General features: G+C 53.4%; 1 protein-coding gene across 19 annotated transcripts in view; it reads left to right on the top strand.

Moving 5' to 3' along the window:
- Positions 1 to 7,606: 7,606 nt before the first annotated feature.
- Positions 7,607 to 24,174, top strand: part of Ncor2 (nuclear receptor corepressor 2) — a 160,456-nt gene continuing 143,888 nt past the window's right edge. For 12 of the 19 annotated variants that reach the window (XM_027413884.2, XM_035443339.1, XM_035443337.1 and 9 more), the window contains exons 1-3: positions 7,607 to 7,804; positions 13,527 to 13,671; positions 17,768 to 17,930. The gene's annotated coding sequence lies outside the window, so the exon portion shown is untranslated. The remainder of the gene's footprint in view (positions 7,805 to 13,526; positions 13,672 to 17,767; positions 17,931 to 24,174) is intronic. The other 7 variants (XM_027413887.2, XM_035443340.1, XM_027413882.2 and 4 more) reach the window with 3 other exon arrangements.

Genomic DNA, 24,174 nt, shown 5'->3' with positions numbered 1-24,174 from the left:
GGGTTGCTGTGGTTTGCACTAGTGTGCCACTTTCTTAAGGAAATTGGAGCCTTGTCCCCTGGACCTCGTGCAATGATTCCTATGGCTCTGGAATCCTATGCAGCTGTGTGCTGGTGGTGATGGTTTGTGGTGGTTTGGTTGAGAATGGCTCCATAGGCTTGTATGTTTGAAGGTTTGGTCCCCAGTTAGTGGAACTGTTTAGGAAGGATTAAGAGGTGTAGCTTTGTTAGAGGAGGTGTGTCAACTGGAGGTGGCGCTGATGTTTCTAAAGCTCCATTTCCAGGTAGCTCCTCCCTCTGCTCATGGTTGTGTCTTAGCATATGAACCCTCAGCTACTGCTCCAGCACCATGTCTGCCTGCCTGCTGCCATGCTCCCCACTGTGATGGTCATGGATTCACCCTCTGAAACTGTAAGCAAGGCCTGAATAAACCCTGTCTTCTGTAAGTTGCCTTGGTCATGGTGTCTGATCTCAGCAATAGAAAAGTAATCAAGACAACTGCTTCTCATGACACTGTGGTCCAGATGTGCATCTCTGAGCTTCACTTTCCATGTCTGTATGGTGATGACAGCAATCATTCCATCTTTAGGTTCCCAGCAGGCTCAGCAACATAGTTTATCATTTAATTCCCACAGTAAACTGTGAGACTTGGAAACCAAAGATCAGAGGGGTTGAGTGACTTGCCAGAAGTTGCACAGTTAGCAGTCTAGTTGTAGATATATGTGCCCAAGTACCACATCACACAGCTCTCTAGACCAATAACCTCTGTAAGGTGCCTAGCTAGAAAGCTTTGGGTGTGGCTCCTGTTCTTCCTGGTTTAGAAGAGAGTGTTAGGCAGAATCTACAGCCAAGCATGCCTAGTCCTCTGTCACCACCATCCAGAAGGCTGCCATATCCATCTTCAACATCAACTCCTTAGCCAGACACCTCTAGATCACTCTGCTCTTTGAACCATCGAGATCCCTGGGAAGTTGCCTCCCAGGCAGCCACTGGTGCTGCTTTCACCCATGTTCCATCTTGGTGCTTGCTTCCTGACACCATCCATGCTCTATGCAGTAAAGGCATCTCCAAAGATGCTAAGTGGCCTCCGGGCCCCAGGAGTCTATAGCCCTAAAGAGGCATGAAGCTACCCTCTCAGTAAGGCTAGTACCTACCCACCAGCCCAGGGCCAGGACCTGTCTCCAGAGGATGTCCACACGATGTAAGACACCACTGCCTCCCTGTGTTAGGATGGGTGGCTGGAAGACAGCTTCTCTCAGAAACCTCAAGCTGAGGAGCCTGCAGAACAGATCCAGTGGCTTCAAAGGGCCAGGTGACAGCCAGATGGGGATGATAGATGGGGCATGCTGGCCATTCTGCTATTCCCTCCCAGGTTTGCCAGAGGGCTGGTTCCCTGTGCTGGAGTCAGGCCAGCTTCATCTCTATTAGCAGAATGGCATGATGAAGTCTCAGCTGGGGGTAAAACCCAGATGTGTCCCCTTGGAATCTGAGTCCTATCCATCTTAGATGGCTTCTTGTGATGTAACCCCTTTCTGGGTTGGGGGTGGTGTGGGGTTTGTGACCTTCCCTTAGCCTAGTGAGCTTTTAGGTCCTTGAGATATCTGGAAGGCCCTGCTGAGCCACAGGACAGCCTTGAAGCTTCCAGCTCCTTTTTTGTTTTTTTGTTTTTTGTTTTTGTTTTTTGAGACAGGGTTTCTCTGTATAGCCCTGGCTGTCCTGGAACTCACTTTGTAGACCAGGCTGTCCTCAAACTCAAAGATCTGCCTGCATCTGCCTCCTGAGTACCACTACCCAGTGCCTCCAGACTCTTTAAGAGACCTGATCCAAGGGTGGTCAGCACAGACTAGAGGGAACACCCATGGGCATGTCCTGCCTAGCCTCTGGATTCTGATTCAGTCCTTTAGTTTTTTGAGACAAGGTTTCTCTGTGTAGCTTTGAAACCTGTCCTGGAATTTGTTCTATAGACCAGGCTGGTCTTGAACTCAGAGATCAGCCTGCCTCTGGCTCCCGAGTGTGCCACCACCACCTGCTCTGATTCAGTCTTGACCTGGGCTCTTCTGTAGGTGTCTAACTCTGAGCTGCTTTGGGCCCCAAGGCAATGTAACCAGCCAGGCCCTTTAGAGGTTTGGGGTGGGGGAGGGGACTTTCCATCAACTGTGAAGCTGCCTTTCCAGACCCAGTGGGGAGGCCAGGCCACCCAGGGACTCATTCCCCACATTCTCCAGGAAGCTGAGAAGCTGGGAATGTGGTACAAAGATGCTAGGGGAGCCTGCCTCTCACAGCAGTTCCAGACCCAAGGAAACTCACACACAGTATGCTTAAAAACAGATGTCTGTGCTGGGAGAAAAATAGGAATTTTCATGACCCATCGTCATTGTCAAAGATTCCACATGGGATTTAGTGGAAGCTAGACTCTCCCTCCCTCCAGTCCTGTTCCCAGCCCCGCCTTCTCTGTTCTTACCGCCCCCCCCATCCCTATTGCTCTCCAGGCCCCTCACATGTCCCTGAGACCCAAGACAGCAGAGCTGCATCCCTGGGGTCCTTGCAGACGCCCTGTCCTGACACCAGTTTCTCCCTTGACCTTTCTGATTGCAACCCAGACCTCACAGCTTCTCCACCTGCTCTTCTCCCACAGCCTCTCTGTTGTTCCTGGTCTACCCCAGGGCCTTTGCACTGGTAGCCCTCACAACCTGTTCTTTTGGCTGTCCGGGCTGTTCCAGGGCTGGCCTCCCACCCCTCAGCACACTGCTCTGCCTTCTTGATTCCCTTTTACTCCTTTTGTCTCAGAGCACATGCCACCTAGCCTGGCTTCTAGTATACTCACTTATATTTAAATATGCCACACGGGGCAGGGGATGTAGTTCTGTGGACGGCTGTTTACCTACTGTGTACAAAGTCTTGGGTTCAAAAGAAAACCAAAAAGTACCTGCCTGTCCTCCCAGCAAGGTCACACTGCATAGTAGGTACCTGGGGTTAGAGACCATCCTTCCAGAAGTCCCTGTGTAAACAGGTGCATACAGTAGATTCCATTATCCATCCCTGATTTTGCATGCTGTGTATGGGGCTTTTGCATGAGACCTCAGGGCATGTGGCTGGGCTGCTGCTGTCCCAGAAGCCAGCAGCTGAGGCATCCTCTGGGTGCCTGGCCACTGACAGCCAGGGCCATGGCACTGTGGTCCTCACAGTTGCCTGCTCAGCTCCTTCTGAAATGCTGGCAGTGCCACAAATAAAGTCCAGACAGACGAGGAAGCGAGTGACATTGCAGTTTCTTGTGGTGAAGTAAGTGTGTGTGTGTGTGTGTGTGTGTGTGTGTGGAGGGGGGAGGCTGGGGACTCCAAACCACATCCTCAGAGATGCTCTCGAAGGGCTGTGAGGACAGAAGGAATGATCACCCTGTGGCTTCAGCATCCCACTGTAGGCTTGTTCTCAACTGCTGTAGTCACAGGACCCTGGTACACAGCAAGTGCCTACTCTGTAGTAGGAAATGATAGAAGTTAGGGCTTCACCTCCTCATGCTGATGCCTATGCTCTGGGGGTGGTGGTGGGGTGGGGTGGGGCGGGGTGGTGGGGGCTGGGCAAGTATAGCAGTCACTTTCTCCCAAGTCGTTTAGCATTTGGTTTGCTTAACATGCGATGTGAAGGAGCATGTGCTCAGGCTTGGGGACACATATAGGGTATGCAGCAGGCTTCTGGATTGTCCTCTAGACTGGGGTTGGCTGATCCTATCAGGCCTGAGGACTTTTAGCTTGCTAGCAAGGTTGGAGTTTTCTGAAGACACAGTTCTGTGTGAGTGTGAGACCTGGCCCCAGGCCTTTTGGCATCTTTCATTGTAGACAGCATACCACAGACCCTTTGCATATGCTGTGATGTCCAGCTCTGGTCCTTGGGGTGGCAGGCCAGAGCTCTTGTGTCTCAGGTGAGCTCTGAGCCCGTCATGCTGGCTTTTCCAGATTAGCCCAGGGGAACCAGAGGTCTTATCTGACAGCTTGTCTGCCGAGAACTGTTAACTTGAGTAGATTACTGGAGGAATAGGCAATTGTCTGAGGACAACCCCCTCCAGGGGTTGAAATGATGGACAGTTGGGAGTGATCATGAAATATGCCAGAGAGACAAGTTCTAAAAAAAAAAAAAATCAAGTGTTTTTTGTTTGTTGGTTTGTTTCCTGAGACAGGGTTTCTCTGTGTAGCTCTGGCTGTCTTTGAATACACTCTATAGATCTGACTGGCCTTGAACTCACAGAGATCTGCCTGCTCCTGCCTCCCAAGTCTCAGGTTTTTATCATCTGGATCCCCAGGGTACTTGCATACTAGCCCCCTCTTGCTTTCAAATCCACTCATTTCTTTATTCAGGGATTTGTTCCTTCCCTGAACTTTCCTTTTTGGGTCAGGGCTTCTCTGTGTGTCCCAGACTAGCCTTGAATTCTCTCCCCAGCCTCAGCCTCCAGAGTGGTGGGGTGACAGGCCTGCACCATCAAGCAGGGCTCTCAGCCTATCTTTGTCTGGTACATGCATGCCCTGAATGCAGCAGAGAGCTAAACAGATGCGGTCTGGGCTCTCACTGACAATATCTAAGTGACAAACAAACGCCCACAGGAACTTCAGGTGAAGAATGAAGGAAATGAACAGGTGTTGAACTGGAAAACAGTTTGGGGCTGGCTTTTAGACAGGTCAGTGAAGGGCTTTTGGAGATGACATCAGAGGGTGGGGCTGAAAATGGTTGGCTTTTGCTACTCAAGGTCACACAAGTGCAAGTGACCTTGAGTAATTTGTCAAGTCCTTAGTGAGAAACAATAGGATGATTAGAAGGCAGAAATGGATTTTTTTGTTTAGAATTATTTTTGCTATTATGTTGTTGGGTATTGAAAGTAGGACCTGACACATGCTGAGCAAGCACTCTACCAACCACTGAGCTACCTCCCCTCTTCTTCTAAGACAGTTTCTCAAATTGACCTTGAATCTACTCTGTAGCCCATCTAAGCTGCCTGCCTACCTGTGATCCTCCTGTGTCTCCCAAGTATCTTGGGTGACTGGTGTGTATCGCCAGGCCAGGCTCTCACTTGGACTCATTTTACTTTTTTTTTTTTTTTTTTAAGACAGGTTTTCTCTGTGTAGCCCTGACTGTTCTGGAACTCACTCTGTAGATCAGGCTGGGCTCAAACTCACAGAGACCTGCCTCTGCCTCCAGAGTGAGAGGTGGGATCAAAGGTGTGCACCACCACTGCCCAGCCCTCATTTATTTTACTTTCTAAAAAAATTCTTTATTTATTTTACCTGCATATATGTTTGTGTATCATGAGCATGCCTGGTTCTTGCAGAGGCCAAAGAGTTTGCTGGACCCCCTGGAACTGAGCTACCATGTGGGTGATGAGAATTGAACCAGGGTCCTCTGGGAAGAGCATCCATTGCCCTTTACCACTAAGCCATCTCTCCAGCCCCTACTTTGTAATGTATTTTTGAGACAGGGTCTCATGGATTCAAGTCTCCAAGCTGGGCTTGAATCTTGATATTTGGACAAGGATGACCTTGAACTCCTGATCCTCTTGCCTCCACTTCCTGAGTGTGTACCATAATGCTTGGTTTGTGTGGGGCTTCTCCTGAAACCCAGGCTTGCATCGGGTTAGGCAAGTGCTCTAACCACTGAACCACAGCTGCAGCCCCTTCCTCTGGTGTTTATGGGGGCATTATTAGTAGATTGGATACGCTGCAGAATATCCTTGAACCACTTCTGGAATTCAGGCTCTTCAGTAGTTGCTTGAAGCTAGCTGCCTTCCTATCTGCTGTCCTTTAGATCCCCAAGGCTGTTCTTCCTCCTACCCCCAAGAGCCCAGTAGCTAACAGTGTGCGGGTGCGGTGTTATGAGAGAAGTAGCTGTTGGGGTGCCAGTGTGCAGGGATAGGGTGGGCCCAGCTCAGCTGAGGCTTCTTGCTGCCAGCATGTCTCTCTAGAACCCAAGTGGGAATGCCCATTAGGAATTTGTGGTTGGGGGATTTGGGCAGGGAAGATTCATTTCTCAGGCCTCAGCCTACTACTAGGTCACAGGGAATTAACATTCGACTCAGCCAGGGCTTTGTGGAAAGTGAGTTTCTGTCCTTCCCTGTGGCTCAGGAGGACAGGGCTCCATAGTTTATAGCAGGACACTGTGGAAAGAAGCCATTGGTTCTGTTGAGGTCAGTGCCCTCCTCTGGCCTCAGCGGCTTTGCCTTACAGAGAATTATGGTGTGAAGCTGCCCCAGGGCTCCTGGCAGGGAACCCTGGTCTTTGCTTGATCCTCTCCCTGACCCCCACTCCAGTGCCTGAGATTGGCAAAAGCAGGGGGGAATCGGAAGACACCCCAACTCTTCCTCCCTAAAAGAAAAATCTGAGCGGATGCAAATGAGGGGGTGTCCCTAGATGACTCCAGGTGACCAGTAGGAAAGCTGGAGAGAGGGCTAGCCTTGTCTCTTCCCTCTCCAGACAGGTCCAGCCGGCCTTCTCCAGGTCTGGTTTTGGGCTTTTTCACTGTCAGCTGGGCAGGCACAGAGTGGGTGAAACAAGATGGGTGTGTGCCCCTGACCTATGACTCCTGTTCCAAAGGGCACCCGCCCACTGGTACACTTCCTTTTTTTCCACTCTTAGACTCGGTTCCCCCTCCACCATCTGCCTCAACCCCCAGCCCCTATTCAAAGCTCAGGGGTGGAGAGGGAAGCCGCTGCATGGGTGCAGGAACCCCAGCACCCCTGAGGAAGAGGTCCCTGCCCTGGCAACCGCACTCCAGCCGCAGCCATTCCCCTGCTCCCTAGAGGCTTTCTTGTTGGCAGAACCGAATCTGCTGAGACTTCACTCCAAAAAAGGAAAGTTAAATTGAAAAAAAAAATTCAAACTCTCCAACGCGTCTAGGGAAAGCAGAAGAGGGAGGAGGCGGCTGCAGGCCTGGGCTCCCTTGCCTGGCTGCTGTTAAGATCTAAGGCTGAGAGGGCCCACTGTGGGGTGTGTCAGTGAGCCCCTGCAGCTAGAGGGTAAGCTCCCACTGGGGCTGAGTGGTCCTGGTTGTGTGTCTAAGGGTGGACCACTGGCTCAGAGCGCAGCCTACGCAAGCGTCCTGGAAAATTCGTTATGGGTGTTGACTCTAGGACGTTATGGAGCCCCGGTCACAGAGCACCGCACCCAGACCCGTGTGCTGTGAACTTGCGTGTGCCTCTCCAGGATCTCAAATACGAGTCACTGAACCTGTTCGCCACTGGCTGTGGTCCGCGGAGCGTTCCCCAAGGGCTGATCTCCCTGGCGAGGCCCAGCTAGTCGTTGAACATCTGCATGCATCTCTGAGGGCTCCGTGGGTGGCCCTCCCCGGGGCGTCATCTCCGCATCCCCTGGACACTCCTGAGTTATAATTTAATAGCTGAAACGCGATTCCCGTGAAGTCTCTGGGGTTCGCGGAGCAGGAGGGGGCGGGGAGCGCTTGCTCCGCCTTCCTCCGGCCAGAAACGCTGCCTGCCCGCCGTGCGTGCACGGCGGCGGGGTGCGCAGGCCTGGAAGGCGTGCACGCGGGCCCTTTAAGGCGGCTGGGGCGGGCCTCCACGAGTCCCCGCCCTTCGCCCCGCCTCCTCGCCGCCAGGAGCGGAGCCGCGGGGCAGCGCAGGCCGGGCCGCATCCCCGTCCCGCGCCAGCCGCCCGCGCCCGCCATGCGCGCCCCGCAGCGGCTCGCGCGCCCAGGCCCCGCGTCGTAGCGCGGCGGGCGGAGACCGCAGGCTCCCAGCCCGGGCCCGCCGCGTCCTCGAGCCCGATCGGCGCCGCCGCCCGGCGCCAGCGCCCGGTGCCGCTGCCGGCGAGGTGAGTCGGGCCGAGTGCGCGGAGGGCGGCGGAGCGGGTGGCTTCCGGGCCGGGGCGGCGCACGCGGCGGAGTTGGCGCCCTCGAGGGGACAGGCGGCGCGGCGGGGCGCGCGCGGGGGCGCGGGAACTTCGGGAACTCCCGGGACCTTGCAGGGCGGTGCAGGCCGCGACCCGGGCACCCGAGACCCTGCGGGATGGAGCAGGCCGGGACTCGGGGACCCTGCCGAGTGGAGCAGGCCGAGAACCGGGGACCCTGCGGGATGGAACAGGCCAAGAACCGGGGACCCTCCAGGCGGTACAGACCGGGACCCGGGTACCTCCGGGGTGGCGCAGCCTGAGGACTGGGGAACCCTGCAGGGAGGTGCAGGCCGGGACCCTGGACCCTCCGGGATGAAGCAGGCCGGGACCCCGGGACTCTTCTGGGGTGGTACAAGCCAGGACCTGGGGATCTTCTGAGATGGCACAGGCTAAGACCCGGAGAGCCTGCAGGGAGGTGCAGGCCAGGACCTGGGGACCTTTCCGAGTGATTCAGGTCAGGACCCGGAGCCTCTGCGGGCGATTTAGGCTAGGACCCGGTATCCTCCGGTATGTCGAAGGCCAGGCCCCAGGGACCCTGCAGGGTGGCACAGCCTGAGGACTGACGACTGATGGACCCTTTGGTATGGAGCAGGCCAGGACCCGTGGACCCTCTGTTGTGGCGCAGCCTGAGGACCCGGATTCTCAAGGGTGGGTGTAGCTACCCGAAGACTTGGGGCTACTCCCGGGCAGCATGCCCCGGGGACTCTGGGGCGATGCAGGCCAGGATCTGGGACCCTCGGGAATGGCGCATCCTGGGCAGCCGAGGATCTTGTGGGCGGCCGCGCCCCCCCTCCGGTGACGCGGCGCCTCCTCCTGTTCCCTCCCCTTGGCGGTGCGGATACTTCGGATGCCACTAGTTTGGGAAGTTGCAGATCTGAGCCTAGCGGGGCAGCCCGGAGCCCCAGCGCCCCCGGACGCGCGTGGGAAGCGGCTTCCCCTCCCGACCTTGCGGGAGGAGAGCGGGGCGGGCGTCCAGACGGGCGGTCCCCGGGGCTCCGGGAGCTGGGGGCGCCAAGCAGCGGCGTCTGCATAATCTTTACATTGTAGCTTTATTCGCGCAGCCAGGTCCACCCGCCGGCGTGCGCGCGCCCTCCCCGAGAGTCTGGTGCAGGCAGCGGGGGCGGATCCGTTCGGTCTCAGCCTCCTCCCTTCCTCCCCTTCTCCCCCCCTGTTGGTGAGAACTGGTTTTATTACGATTACGATTTTTTTTTTCCCTCTTTGCAGATTTGGTGGAGGGATGTGTGAGGGGGGAGGTAGGAGTGGGAGGCGGAGGATCCCTGGGGGCTCTGTGGGCAGTGTTAGGGTGGCCTTGACTTTGCCCTTTTGAATCAGCTCTGGGCCCTGCGGCTGCTTTGATGAAAGGGGCTCTGAGGCCAGGCGCGTGTGTGGGGTGGCATCTCAGGCCGCTGCTGGGGACTTCGTGGGTGGCCCCCCCTTTTTTTCAATTGTTGAGGAGGGCAGAATAGTCAGGCAGAGGCGAGCCTGAGGTGGCCTGAAGCCTTAGCGTTCTTGCTGATTCTGTAGTTCAGTCCCTGGGTTCGAATCTTGGTGTGCCTGTTATGGGGGCAGATGGACTTCACCTGTTTGTGCATTCTGCTTTCTCATCTGCAGAGTGAGGGTAAAACAGTTCCCAGGTCTGGGGTGCTTCCGTGACTCCAGTCTGTGTAGAGAGATGATCCTTGGATAGGTTACTATGACTACTGTATTTCCGGATTCTCATCCTTACTTTGTAGTCGGATTGGTGAAACCCATGAGGAGTGTCTGCCCTACCTTTGGGAGCTGGGGGCTCTGAATGAGGAGGCCCCCTGATGGAGAAGGGCCAGGCCTCAGCTCATTGAACACAGGCAAACACGGAGTTGGCAGCTAGCTGAGCTGCAGAGCAGTGGAGCGGGTAGTGAGGGCATTTTGGGTACTGCCTAGCTTCCCTGCATTCCTGCCATGTCCCTGCTTGGAAATTGACCACTGTTGCCTTGGGGTGCCAGGGGAGCCTTCGGTGGTTCAGGTCCAGACTTGGGGGTGGCAGTGAGTGTCCAGACCTGGCCTCTTCCCACGGAGCTATTTACGCTTGCCCAGGAATCAATACTATTGATAAACCCATGTCCGTGGTAATGTGGCTGTCAGGCCCTGGTGAGGGATGGAGACCCTGCCTGGGGCTGTGCCCCTCCCCCACTTAGTGAGGGCTCATGGCTTAATCCCTTCTTTTCTCACAATGAATACTCCTGCCTCCTCCCAAAGGTTTCCTAGCTCTGCAAACAGGAACTGAGCTGCAAGACTACTGGATCTGGGATTGTCCTGGGCCAGCAGGTGCCTGCCATTCCACATCTCCTCCTCCACAGGGACCCTGGAGTCCTGGCTGGAAATGGACTGGTTGTTTCTACCGGGGTCCCAGCCGAAGCTGCTGGTGGGGATCCTGGTGCTAACCTCCCTCGGAGCCAGGGTGGCTCCTTCTCATCACCCAGTTTGATCAGCTGGTTCATCCCATGTGCTATCCCCAGGGGCTGGAGCTGGATTTCTTTTTTCTTCCTCCCCTGTATGTGATTTTCCCTGCTGTGTTTCCTCTCCAATACCATATAGCGGCCTCCCCAGGTGATACCTTGGAGACAGTTCCCTTCAAGGGTGTCAGCTTGCTTAAGGTGCCCAGAGGATATGTGTGTGTGTGTGTGTGTGTGTGTGTGTGTGTGTCTGTGTCTGTGTCTGTGTGTCTGTGTGTCTGTGTGTGTATGTCTGTGAGATGAGGCAGCTGTCTGGGGAGGGCAGGACTACACAAAGCTAGGCAGTGTGGAGGGTAGTTCAGAAAACCCACCTCCCTGGAGAGGAAAAGAAGCTTGGGAAGGAAGGATCAGGTGAGCCTCCCAGGAGGAGGCTGAGCGGAAATCCACTTTACGGTGTACCAGGTGAATTTTGTTCTCTGACCTGGCAGATCTGCACTGCAGTAGCAAAATGCTGACATCCAGCAAGCACTTACTGTGTGTGCCATCATCCAGCAAGCGCTTACTGTGTGCATGCCAGCATCAGAAAGCACTCAACTGTGCGTGCCAGCATTTAGAAAGTGTCTTTGTGTGTGCACTAGGTATGAATTTTCTGGAACATTCTGAGGTGGGCTATGGGGGTGTGAGTGTCCTATTTTATAGATGGTGTCACAGATGCCCAGAGAGGTTTGGTGACTGGCCTTGGAAGCTGGGGCTAACACCTGAGTTTTTCATGGGTCACGCAGCATACAGCCTTGGCCTTGCCCAGCTGCAGGGAGGATGGGAGCAGGAACCGACCTTTCTCATAAAGAGGCACCTGCTGATCTTTTGCAGGGCTGTGGGAGGAGGGGAGCCTGGAGACTGGGAACTCATTCTCCCAGGGTTTGGAGGGGGCGGTGCCAGCGGCAGGCTGGCATTTCTTTGAAGTCTCATTTTATCTCAAACATTCATGCAAATTTTTGGCATCTGCCTTGGCGACAGTGCTGTGTTTATTTTGAAATGAAAACAGGGGTTTGAATTATTTAGCATGGTGTCTAACAGGGCAGAAAACTGCAAGCGAGGAGCCCTGTAGCCTGGGGTGCTCAGCTCGGTGTCTCCCCAGGGAATCTGGTTGGGGACATCCCTGTGCTTGTAGAGGTCCTGCTCTGCTCATGAGTGCCACAGATCAGAGGGTGCAGTTGGTCCAAGGTCATAGGGGGACTGTGTGCCGGTGGTGGTGAGTGAAGTCACCTCTACCCCTATGGCAGAGCACAGTGGAGGCACTCCATACTGTCCTGACCTTGGGCCCCTGGCTGGTCATGACCTTCTGGTGCATCGATGGCCTGGAGAATCATGGAAGCATGGCAGGGCACAGGCCACCTGATTCACTTTGACTAAGCCAGTGGTTGGTTTAGGATTATAAAACTCAAAAATAATCTTTTCTGGCTCACCAGTGGTGTGCCCAGGCTGGTGCCTATAGGACTTGTAGGTCTCATCTGTCAAGTTGGAACCCTGCCCTTCACCAGCAGGAACTAGTGGGGATTGCAGAGGCTGAGGTTTGGTGCTGTCATTGGTAGCACCCATTACCTAACCTTAGTTTGTTCATCTGTAAGATGGGGCTACCACTATCTCTGCTACTGCTGCCACCATTGCCACTTGGGTGCTTAACATTGGGAGGGTCACACAAGTCCACACGTGGCTTCCGAGGTGCTGTCATTGGATGTAGCTTCCCCATGGGAGAGCAAAGACTTAATTTGTCATGGAGACCCATGTCCTTTTTACTTGCTGTTTGGTTGGAAAGGATGCATTTCACCACCTCCTTTTTTTCCTTGCAAATATTTACTTACTTATTTTTTGTAGTACTGGGGTTGAACCCATGGCCTTCTTTGTGCTAGGCAAGTCTGGAATCCTCCCTTCCTGAAGGGCTGCTGGGTAGGTTCCTCCTGTGTCTGTCTGTTTGGCCTAGTGTCTTCCCCTGACCCCAGGAGACTCAGGGCTCCTCCCCTCTCCCTGGTTGGTGACTCTTGGCTCAGCTCTTGGCTTCTCTCTGCTCTGGGAGCTGAGGTTTCCCCTCCTACCTGTAATCAACCAGCATGGGGATCAATAACAGCTTGGAGGATGGGAGAGGGCTGTGGAGATGAAGGTGGAAATGGTGCATTCTGGTATTTATGGGAGTTTCCCTTCCCTGTGTCACCCTGACCATTGGGTTACCTTAGGAGTGTTTTGGAAAGACCATTCTATGACTTCCTGTGTGTTGCTCTGTTCACAATGCTCCCATTGTGCCCAGAGCACCCAGCTACTGAGCAGGTGGCTTTATTTAATTTTACTTCACTTAAATAGCTTTGGTGGCTGTCTGGTTGTGCACAGTGGCCACTGGGGTGGAGCTAGGTGTAGGAGCAAGGTTGGCACCAAGTATCTCATTCCCTAACCCCTGTTAACAGACTTTCTGTGCTTCACGCTGTCCTGGAGGTCTGCCTGTCCTGTGCATGGCTTGATGTTCCTCTGGTTCTCAGCCTTTTGCCCTGTGGCCTTGGTACCCTAGTCATGGCCTCCTTTTCCCACCAGTCTCTGGTGCTGGAAAGTTAGTAGTGGTGGGAATGTCCTAGATCAGTGGTTCTCAGCCTTCCTAATGCTGTGACCCCTTAATACAGTTGTGGTGACCCCCAACCATAAAATTATTTTTGTTGCTACTTCATAGCTGTAATTTTGCTACTGTTATGAATTGTAATGTAAAGATCTGTATTTTCGGGTGTTCTTCAACCCCTGTTAAAGGGTCATGTGACCTTTCCACCGGTTGAGAACCACTGTTTTACAGTGTCTTTAGTTTATAGTCCTCCAGGATTGAACCCAGGTCAGGTCCTTGTGCGTTTTAGGTAAGTTTTCTATCAACTATGCCATATCCTATTTCTCATATCACCTTTTTATTTATGAAACAGGCTCTCATAAAGTTGCCCAGGCTGGTCTTGAACTTGGAGTCCTCCTGTCTTGGCCTCCAGAGTAGCTGAGAGGACAGACTCTACTGAACTTAATCATTAATGATAAGAAAAGCAAGCAGTCCATGGGACAGGGAGCCCAGGACTGTGGGAAGTGTGGCTGGAGAGCCCAGGTGGTGGTGGCTGCACAGCTTCTGACCACTCTGTGAGTTAGGCAGCTTTGTCAAGCCAAGGTCCCAAAACCCTCCTGCTTCCTTTTTCCAGGCTCAGCAGGCAGCTGGAGTGAACCATGCATAGGTGGCTCTGCCTTTATGCACTGGGTGGCACATGGTGACACAGTGGTCGCTGACCTAGCTGGGACCCTGGTGTGCTTGTATTCCTCTGGTCTTCTGGGGAGGACCTGCCTCCTGTAAGTGAAACTTATTTTCTTTGCTATGAAATAATGTGCCATGGACTCTTTTGTTTCTTCTTTCCCTTCAGTTTTTTTTTTGGGGGGGCGTGGTGGGGGGTAGGGGCAGGGTCTGTCTTAGTTGGTGTTCTGTTGCCGTGAAGTGATGCCATGACCAAGGCAGCTCTCATGAAAGAAAGCGGTTAGGGGGCTTGCTTACAGTTTCCAAAGTATAGTTCATAATCATCCGTGGTGGGAAGCAGGCAGGAATGGGACTGGAGCAGTGGATGAGAGCTTTACATTGGGATCCTCAGGCAGCAGTCGGGGAGGGGGAGGGAGAAGGGGAGGGGAGGGTGGGGGGGGAGGAGGGGGAGGGAGGGTGGGCGGGGAGGGAGAGGGGGGGGAGGGGTGAGGAGGGGGATGGGAAAGGAGAGAGGAGGGGATGGTGGGGGAGGGGTGGGATGGGAAAGGGGAGGGGAGGGGGAGGGGAGAGGGGAGCTGGGAGATACACACACCGGAGAGAGAGACAGACAGGGCCTGGTGTGGGCTTTTGGAATTTCAAAGCTGACTCTCAGTGACACATTTTCTGCAACAAGGTCACATCTCCTAATCCTTCAACACAGTCATATTAACTGGAGATCAAGCATTCACACCTATGAGCCTATGGGTGCCATTATCATTCATATCGCCGCAGTATCTCACACAGTCTGTGGCCCAGACTGGCTTGGAACTCTTGGCAATCCTCCTGTCTCAGCCTTATGAGTGCCAGAACAACAGGCATGTGTCACCACAGCTGGCTGCCACATGCCACACGTTTGCACATAGCTTTTGCTCACTTAGTTTGGTGACTGATGTTACCTTTTGAATATTTGTCAAGAAAAAGGTACACAGCTACAAGAAGTAACGCCTTCTAAACTGCAGAAGGCTCTGGGCTTCATCCAAAGCCCTTTTCATATAGGAGCCACTGGGACCTATAGAAAGAATGAGGGCAGTGGGGACTGAGGGGGTGGGGGTAGGGGATTTTGGGGGTGTGGCTGCTTCCCATTCCTGAGGCAGTCACACTGGGTTGTGCAGGCAGGCCAAGCATGAGCTACTTTCCTGTGTATCCCTGGCATCACATCATATATGTGATCCTATTGCATACTGATTGTCATGTCCTAGTTCATACTGGTCTATGTTCTAGAATACTTAGTACTAAGTCTGGAATACTTAGTACAAGGGTACCACTCTACTGCTTGGTGCTCTGGGTGCCTGGACTGGTGTGATGGCTGCACACCCCTCCCTCCCCCTCAAGACAGCTCTGGCTGTCCTGGAACTCACTATGTGTAGACCATGCTGACCTTGAACTCAGAGGTCTGCCTGCCTCTGCCTCCCGAGCTTTGGGAGTAAAGGCACACACCACTATGCCTGGCTTGTATTGACTCTCTGTCTGTCTGTCTGTCTCTTTTTCTTTCTTTATTATGATTCTATGAAATGCAGCTTTTGGGGTCCATAAATATTTATTGGATTCTAGCTCTGAAAATCTGGTCTGCACAGCTGGAACAGAGCATTGTTGGGGAGTTCTTAAGACAATGCTTTCATGCTCTTTCCCCTTTTTGTAGCTTAATCAGATTTTTGCAGTTGAGGACTGGGACCCGGACAGGGCTGCTGGAGGCCATGTGGAGTATTCCCAAGGCTCCTGCTGGGGCCTGGCCCAGTCATGCTTGGGCCGGTGGGTGTACCTGACTGTTGTATTCAGTGTTAGAATGAGGAGGTTTCTGGCTTTGTGCACGATTCATTTGTTTCCTAAGTCCCGACTGAAATACTTAAATCCTTGCGTAGAATGCTGAACAGTTTCTGTGTGACTTGATGGTGTTTTCAGAAGGCTTACCAGTTTTTAACCTGCCCTGTTTCCTCTTGGCTTTGGTGGCTTGGGAGCCCACAGGCAGCTCTGCAAGCCCGCAAAGCATAGGTCTGTGTTTGGGTTTTTCATCCATATCACTCTGGGGCCAGATTCCTTTGTCTTGGCTTCTAGCATTGATTTTTATCTTATCGTGGGGATTCCTAAGAATTGCCTCAGTGCTGAGGTCCAGGAAGAAGGTGCTATGTGGGGTATCTTTACAAAAACATGCCCCCTGAGTGTGGTGGGGGTGAGGGTGCTTTTCCCACCATTGTTCCCTGGGGGGAATTGAGGCTGACTGGGGCGTGGCTTAGCAAGTTAAACTCTGAGCCCTCTGTCTACCTTGGGGAATCACAGAGTGACTTTAGTGGCTCCTGGAGCCTGAGGAAGAATGTGCCCTGGGGTGGGATGTCACCCGTTGGTGCCCAGGGACCCTGGGGTACTGCCTCAGATGCTTTCGGATGCTTGTTTCCTCTTATTCACCTATGCAGTACAGGATTGGGAAGGGAGATGGTTGAGAGCCCCAGGGAGCTGGAGCTGGAATTAGGGCTGGGCCTGGTGTGGAGCTGTCTGTGAAGGGGAATGCAGCATCCAGATGCTCTGGGTCTTTCCTGGTTTGGGTGGGTTCCAGGGTTAATCTTTCTTGGGAAGGTAGCCGTGGGGTCAGTCTCTACTGGCCTGAGTGGCCTCCAGGGTTAATTGTTCCTTGGCAGGTGGCCCCTGGGGTTAGTCTCTGGTGTGCAGGTGGCCTCAGGGTCAGCCTGTGTCTTCCCCATCCCCCACACCTCAGGCTAGTTGTCCTAGGGCTGGTGGCTGGGCTCCCTCTGCTCTGTCTTTGGTTATACTTGGTTTTCTGTGACTTGTTTGTGCTTTGGACCCTTGAGTCTGGACAGGTTGGTGTGGAGGTGCAGGCTTAGAACAGAATGGGGACCTTGCAGAGTGTGAAGGGGCGTAAGGAGCCAGGGAGCTCTCATCCCACAGACCTGACCCAGCTGCTCTAGCTCATGAGCCAGGGGCAGTGGAATACTCCCCTTGCTGTCTTCAGCAGGGTCTCAGTGAAAGGTTCAGGCATTATGCTGGCCTGCCCCTGTTACCTGGTGAAACAGGCAGTACCCTGGTCAGCCCAAGGTTCCATGGGAACTAAGTCTGCACACAGGTGCAGAGGACCCCTTTAAAAGATAAGTCCCTGCCCATTTACGCTCTCTGTTTCTCTGTCTCTCTGTTTCTCTGTCCCGCTGTCTGTGCTCTGTTCCCCTCTCTCTGTTTCCCCGCTCTGTCTCTCTATGGCGACCGGCCATGGCGGTCAGCCATTTACCTCTGTTCCTCTTCTTAGTCTCCCCATTCTGCCGGGCCTTATAATAAACTTATAGTCTTATCACTCAGCCTCCCTGGATCTGAGTTGACTAAGATTAAGAGGGAGCCAGGGACCCCCTTACTTTAGTCTGGGCTTCTGCTCTTAGTGTGGGACCTTCCCCAAGGCTCCTTCTCAACCCTGAAGCCTGCTATCACCTGTTAGGCCAGAGCCTTTCTTGAGGCAAGTGGAGGGATATGAGGTGACCCCACAGGTGCCCTCTACCTCCTGAATGTCTGTCCCATTTATTGCCATAGAGGCCTCGTCTCATGCTTCCTGCCCTTGTGGGGAGATCCTGCCTTCCAGTGCTGGAGGGTGGGGGTAGGGCTGGAGTTTTGGTCTGTGTGTGGAGGTTCTTTATTGGGGTCTTTAAGTCCTAAGTCTCAGGCCAGGCCTACAGATGTCTTAGGTCTGTCTGTCTTCATGCTAGCCTACTGAGTCACTCTGGGACAATCCCCTGGTATCTCCATGCTTGACACTGGACAACAGCTCATTGGGCTAATGAGGCCATCCTGCTGTGGGAGAGTTAAGTTGGCCATGAAGTTGGATGGGTGTTATTCTAGGAGACCCTCAGGTCCTAGGGGTTTGCCCTAGGCCAGGAGAGCTGCACTGTAAACACAGTGGCTCCTGAGTGGTCCCTACTGAAACTTGGGGGTGCCGAGGCTATGGCCTCAATCTGCCTGGCTTACCTTTGCTGGCTTCCTGTCCCCACCTGTTTTCTATTCATGGACCAGGCTCTGGCCTGGGGTGACCGGTGTCTCTCTCCTACTCAAGTTCTCCTTTGGAGGAAAAAGCCTAGGATGTGACCTTCAGTGGCAAGAGTCACTGTGGACATCAGTATTTAGGGTGAAGTCACACTGCAGTGGGGTGTCCTCTGAATGCAACAGGGTGTCCTCATCAGAGGGGCTGACATGAAGACATGTGGACAGAAGATGGGACACAGGCAGAGGCAGGACTGCTGAAGACTGCAAGCTACTGGGAACATAGGAGGTTAAAGATGAGTTTTCATGGGATTCCCAGAAGGCCCAGCCCTTTTCCCGACAGAGAATTGTAAGTACCTGGGGGCTGTTCTTCTCCATAGTCACTCTGGGAAGTAGATTGCTTCTCAGCAGTCTGCCCAGCCATCTGCACCATAAGGTGCCTTTACAACCCCAGTCAAGCTGGGTGTGGTGGTACATGCTGGAAATCTGCACTGGAAAGCTGAGGCAGAAGGATGACAAATTCAAGGCCAGTCTGAGCTGCATGGTGACAAAAACCAACATGGCTGGTGAGGTGGCTCCGAAGGCAGAGGTGCTTGCCTTAACAAGCCTGGTGACCTGAGTTTGGTCCCTGGAACCCATGCAAATGTGGAAGAAGAGAACTGACTTATTAGCTTATTAGGCTTCTACATGCATGCTGTGTGTGGCCCATGTCCCCCATACAAGAGCACACACAAAAAGATAGAACAGTAACTCAGGCTGGGGAGGTGGCTTTGTTAGTACGGTGCTTGCTCTGTAAACAAGGCTCAGCCCCCAGACCCTGTGTGAAGTTGGCACAGACATGGCAGCCTCTAATCATGTGTTTCTCAGATTGTGGGTCGCAGCCCCATTGAGGGAGGAGTATTGCACCATCCTTTCACAGGGATTGCATATCTGATATCCTGCATACATTATGATTCATAACAGTAGCAAAATTACAGTTGTCAACTGTTGGGGATGTCTTTCTGTATATATATGTTTTTTTTTTTTTTTTTATTGGTTGATGAATAAAACACTGATTGGCCAGACAGGAAGTATAGGCGGGACTACTAGAGGAGGGAGAGAGAGGGTCAGAGAGAGACACCATGTAGAGACTAGGAGGATAGGATGTGCCAGGTGTTCTCCGGTAAGATAAGGCCATGAAGAAGTATATAGATTTGTTAGGCGGTGATGGCACACACCTTTAATCCCAGCACTTGGGAGGCAGAGGCAGGCAGATCTCTGTGAGTTCGAGACCAGCCTGGACTACAAGAGCTAGTTCCAGGACAGCCTCCAAAGCCACAGAGAAACCTGGCCTCAAAACAAAACAAAACAAACCCAACAACAACAAAGAAAGATTTATAGAAATGGGTTAATAATTAAGACAGAGCTAGCCAATAAGAAGCCCTAGCCATCGGCCAACAGTTTTATAATTAATATCTGTCTCTGTGTGCTTATTTGGGGCAAGGTTGCTGTGGGACCTGGTGGGCAAAAAAACACCAGCAACAATGAACTAGCAATGAAAATCATTTTATGGTTGGGGGTCCCCACCACCATACATTAAGGTTGAAGAACTGTATTAAAGGGTCTCAGCATTAGGAAGGTTGATAACCGCTACTGTAATCCCGGTGCTTGGGAGGTGGAGACAGGATCCCTGGGATTTGCTAGCTAGCCAACTTGGTGTAATTGGAAAACCCTGTGCCACAGTGTGAGACCCTGTCTCAGAAAACAAGGTAGATAGGATCTGAGCACTGGTACTTGAGGTGTCCTCTGACTTCCCCAAGCAAGTGTACACACCCACCCACATGTAAACAAAACCATGTCAGATTGACCCAGCTGGCTCAGTAGCAGAGCTAGACTTCACAATGGCTGGTAAGGCCTGCACAGCTGCTCACCGCCTCTGCCCCTTGCTCCCTCTGTGCTTGCCACATTGGCCTCAGCTGTTTCTCCTAATGTATGCCTCCACCCCAGGGCCTTTGCACGTTCTCTGCCTGAGGTGTTCCCCCTGAGGTGCTCCCCTCTGGATTATCATCAGCTTTGCTCCTGCATTGTCTGTCCTGAGGGCTCTTTCCTGATTTGTCAGCACATTACACCCTTGCCTGGCTGAGCCCCCCTGCTTTAGTTCTTTCTGCTGTCCTCTAATGCATGTCTTTGGCTGTCTCTTGCTGCTGTCTGTCATCCCAGTTACAAACCAAGTTCTAGAATGGTGAGACTACATGGTGGGTGCAGGACACCTCCCCCAGGACTGCCAGGGGTCTGAGGCTCCTGTCTGTCCTCATGTCTGATGCCTTTGTCTGGATTTCAGTGCTGGGGTCCTGCACACGCTTTCTCCAAGACTGTGACTACTATAGGTGAGTGTGGAGCAGGCCTAGGTGCTGACGGGCCTCAGTATCTGAATCTGTAAAATGGGTGACTGCCTTTTGGGGGGGGGTTCAAGAGAGTTTCTCTGTAGCCTCGGCTGTCCTAGAACTCTGTAGACCTGACTGGCCTCGAACTTAGAGACCCACCTGTCTCTGCCTCCCAAGTGCTGGGATTACAGGGGTGCGCCCCCACCACCTGGTGGCTGACTGCCTTTAACAGCATGGCATGTGTGTAGGTGGAATTTGTCCTTGGCCTGCGCCTGCCTGGCTCTTGGGTACAGGTGTGCATACTGGTGTGACATCTGTGGGTATTGTATGCTAGAGGCCTCACTTTGCTCTCGTGTCAGAGCTGGTTGGGAATATCAGAACCCTACAGTGCCTGTCCTGGACTGGCTCTTGTAAGCCTCAGGCACTAGGGTGCCCAGTTCCTCATTTTTCAGATAGGGAAACTGTGGTACCCAGTAGTATTATCATTGTGCCCCTTCCTAGGTGGCAGGTGGCCTGGGCAGGACCTAGTCTTGTCCTTGGAGTCCTTCCCTCTGACTGGCTAGGAACAGTCCCTGGCCTCATGTACCTCTGGTCTGCAGTTTTTTCTCTCAGGGTCACCCTCCAAGTCTCCAGGGCTTTGGCTGGCTCTGCAGTGTGGGAGGCTGACCCTTTTCTCTTGGCTTCTCCTTGTCAGTTATAAATAGCAGCCATAGAACTGACAGGAAGCTTCAGTCCCCCAGTGTGTCCCCCACTCTGTCCCTTGGCACCTGGGTTTTTTGTTCCTGTCCTTGTCACAGCTCTATGGGAACACCAAGGCAGGGACCGCACTGCAGGTGTGCTGTGTGACCTTCAGGTTTATGCTGCCTTCTCTGTGCTTTGATTCCCTTGGCTGGGCATCTGTACCCCTGGGTGCTGGAAAGAGTGCTCCTGGGTGTTTGGGAGACATTGAGATGTGTATGGCCAGGAGAGAGGAGCTGGCATGGGTGGGGACATTGTTGATCTGGGGAAGGGGAAGCTGACAAGGCGCTGTGGGAGGGGCCTTGGCACCAGAGGCCATCTTCTTTGCTGTGTTGCATCTACTACTTGCATACCCTCTCTGACCCATGGACAGTGCTTCCCTGGTTTTCTGGCCAGAAAGTGACAGAAAGGGCTTTGAAGCAAGAGACTGTTTCATGGGGTCCTGAGTCAGCCTTCAGTGTTCATTCTGTGCCTGTCACAGGCCAGCGCTGTCCTTTGTCCCTTCAGTACTGCCATAGGGGACCTGGTTCCCTCGTGGTCCAAGGGCCAGGATTGTCTGAACATCTTTGGGTGGCCGTGAGACCCCACGTTGGCTAAAAGCCTCTCCAGTCCTCATCCCTGCCAGCCACTTGGCCTTCTGGAAGCCTGTGCCCTGCCCCCATCACCTGGCCTGGTGATGCCTGGAGGGCTCGGTTGGTGCCAGTATTGTTCTTGTGGCTTCAGCTGTGCAGAGGGGTGGGGAGGACACAATTTCCTGTGCCCTGGTGGGTCTCAATGACTGATCAAAAAACAAAACCCAAACCTCCAAAACAGTTACTCAGGAACACTGGCTGATAGTTATTTCTTGTCAGCTTAGAGTGAGGTCTCCAGTGATGGGCTCTTCCTGAGTCACATTTTCATAAAAGGCTAGATTGTGTTCCTGGGGATGGATCTACGTCAGACTGGTGGCAGATCTGGGCATGCCCACTGTGCCCCGTGGGAATGGACAGAGAGGCTGAGTTACTTGGATCCCCAAATCAGATGAAGAGTTCAGGGTTCGTGGGGATGCGGCCTTGGGTGTTCTCTTGAGGCTCTGAGGTGCTTATTTTGGAGCCTCTTTAGCAGAGTAAGTCCCCAAATGATGCGGAGGGTTGGACGCTGTGTTTTGATGAATGGCAAAGGAAAGTGGAGGCTGCAGGTGAGACCTGGGTTTGAGTCAGCTAGAGCCGGGGGTGGGTGGGGTGATCTTGCTGATGTGTGCACCAGGGTCTTCATGACAAAGGGGGGCTGAAGAAGGTGGGGAGCAATGCTGTGTCCCTGGCTATGGGTGGTCCAGTCCCACCCACACAGTGTCTTACCCTTGCTCTGATGTTGTGGTTCCCACTCCCAGAGTGGAAATGGATTTATCTGTCCCTGGTCACATCACTTGTTATAACCAAAGAGGAAGCTCACTCTGAGCCAGTGCTTGCTTAGGGCTGGGGATGATGGCTGTCCCTGACCCAGGACATTGGTGGTCATTATGTCCTGGGATCTGGGGAGCAGGATGAGGAGCAACAGGAGAGAACTACATCTTGCAAGGGAGGCAGTGGGGTGGTCTGTGGTCCCATGTTCTCTTCTCTCTTTGTATTTTATTCCCTCAAAGCAAGTGTGTACCCAGCCCCAATGAATGGCCAGGGAACAGTATGTCTTTAGCTTATTTCATGACAGACTACAGTTGGTTCTCCAGGATGTGCTCCCCCAGCCATGGCCTTGTCTCCAAGGGGCAGGTGCCCTGGGTTCTCTGCTTCAGGCAGTGCCCAGAGGCCAATTCCCCAGCTGCAGAGAAAGGCGGAAATTGCCCGGCTCCTGTCCCAAGGCCTCTGGGCCCGTCGCCAGAAACTGGAGCAGCAATTAAATGAAATGAGATCCTTCGATGCAAGTGTCCCCCCCACCCCCAGGCAAGCTCTGGAGGCTTGGCTAACTGGGGGTGCCCTCGTGGGGCTGGGTGCAGAGGCTGCAGGGCAGAAGTGGGTTGTGTCTACCAGCTAGGAGGCAAAAAGAAAGAGCTGCGCTGGTTAAATAAAGATTGCAGGACACTCACTGTCTGCCGCCAGGCTCCCTCACAGGAGACCCGCTGAAAGCTGCCTGAGTTGGTTGTCGGCTTTTCCCACCCACATCTTTCTGCTTCTTCAGGCTGGTGTATTTCCCTGCTGGCCTGGGCTCCATTGTGTCCTCCTGGCAGAGTTCTTGGGTCTCGTCATTCTGCATGAGGCATGCTGTAGCCTGCTGTCACAGCGAGCCATGTGGCCCTGCCAGTGTGTAGGTCAGCAGTGGGTGAATAGTGGCAGCTTTATGTAGCACCCCACCTAGGGTTTCCCATGCTCAGGAAGATTGGCCTTAGACTCCAAGGGCACTATGGGCATCTCAGCATCTCCTCTTACCAGCATTCACATAGCCTCAGCATGGTTAAATCATGCTGCCTCAGTTTCCCTGTATGTAAAACTGGGATGAGACAGCACTACCCTTCTTTTCTTGGCTTGTTTGTTGAACTAGAAGGACTTTAGAATCAAGCCACTGGCTGTAGTAATTGTCCTGGGGACATCATTAGACCTGTGTCAAGACCTGTGTCTTGTGGGTTGATGTCATCTTCTGAGTAGTGCTTGTCATGGAGGGTATGCCTCGTGATTGGTGGATCATGGTGGGAAGAGGCCGCTGAACCCTCCTGCATACATCCACTGGGGAACAAAGGGAAATAGGTGTGGCACCTTCCCTGAAGGTGCCTGCCACTGTGCCGAGGAGGCCACTCTGCCAAGGCACGCCTTTGCCAGGCAGGACTTGAGCCTTGGCAGCCATGTTTTCCTGTAAGTGGGGAAGTTAGAGAGCCTGAGCGTAGCTCAGCCTCTATAGGGAACTCCTGGTGTGTGGGAGAAGGGGGATCTCTGTCTCACCTCCTTCTCCCTAGTGTTTTCAGACAGTGTCTCATGTAGCCAAGGTTAGCTCAGGCTAGCCTCTGCTCACATTCCTAGGGTGGGCATTGCAGGTCTATCATATGTAGTATTTTGTTCTGCTCATTAGTGCTCCCCTTTGGGACAGCCCGAAATGCCTACAGAGTTTGCCCAGTGTCCTTGGGGCACGCTCCTCCCACGGCTCTTTGTGTCTTCTAAGGCAGAGAAGCTGCTCCCTGCTGAGTGTGCTGGTGCCCAGGTCTGTTTGTAGGTTCTGACTCCAAAATGCTTTCACTGCAGATGCCCTGCTCCTGCTCCTGCTCCTTTGTTTTGGCATTTCAGTGTGGGGGGCATGGGTTATTCTGAGAGGGGCAGATGGTCCAATGAGGAGCAGTCAGCCTGCCGCCCCCCCCCCCCCCCCCCAGTATCTAGAGAAGGGCTCTGCTGCTTAGGATTCCATGAGTGGCCTTGCCCAGGATATGGAGCCCATGGTGTGTGGCCTCTCTAACTTCAGACATCAGTAGCCCTTCTCCGCAGGCCCTGGGAGCTGCTCAGCACAGATCCCTACGGGCATTAAGTGGGTTCACTT

Source organism: Cricetulus griseus, chromosome 4 (genome assembly GCF_003668045.3).
Source record: "Cricetulus griseus strain 17A/GY chromosome 4, alternate assembly CriGri-PICRH-1.0, whole genome shotgun sequence".
In the NCBI taxonomy this organism is placed as follows: domain Eukaryota; kingdom Metazoa; phylum Chordata; class Mammalia; order Rodentia; family Cricetidae; genus Cricetulus; species Cricetulus griseus.
The sequence above is the reverse complement of the archived record's forward strand: the minus strand, read 5'-3'. Positions and strand labels throughout refer to the sequence as shown.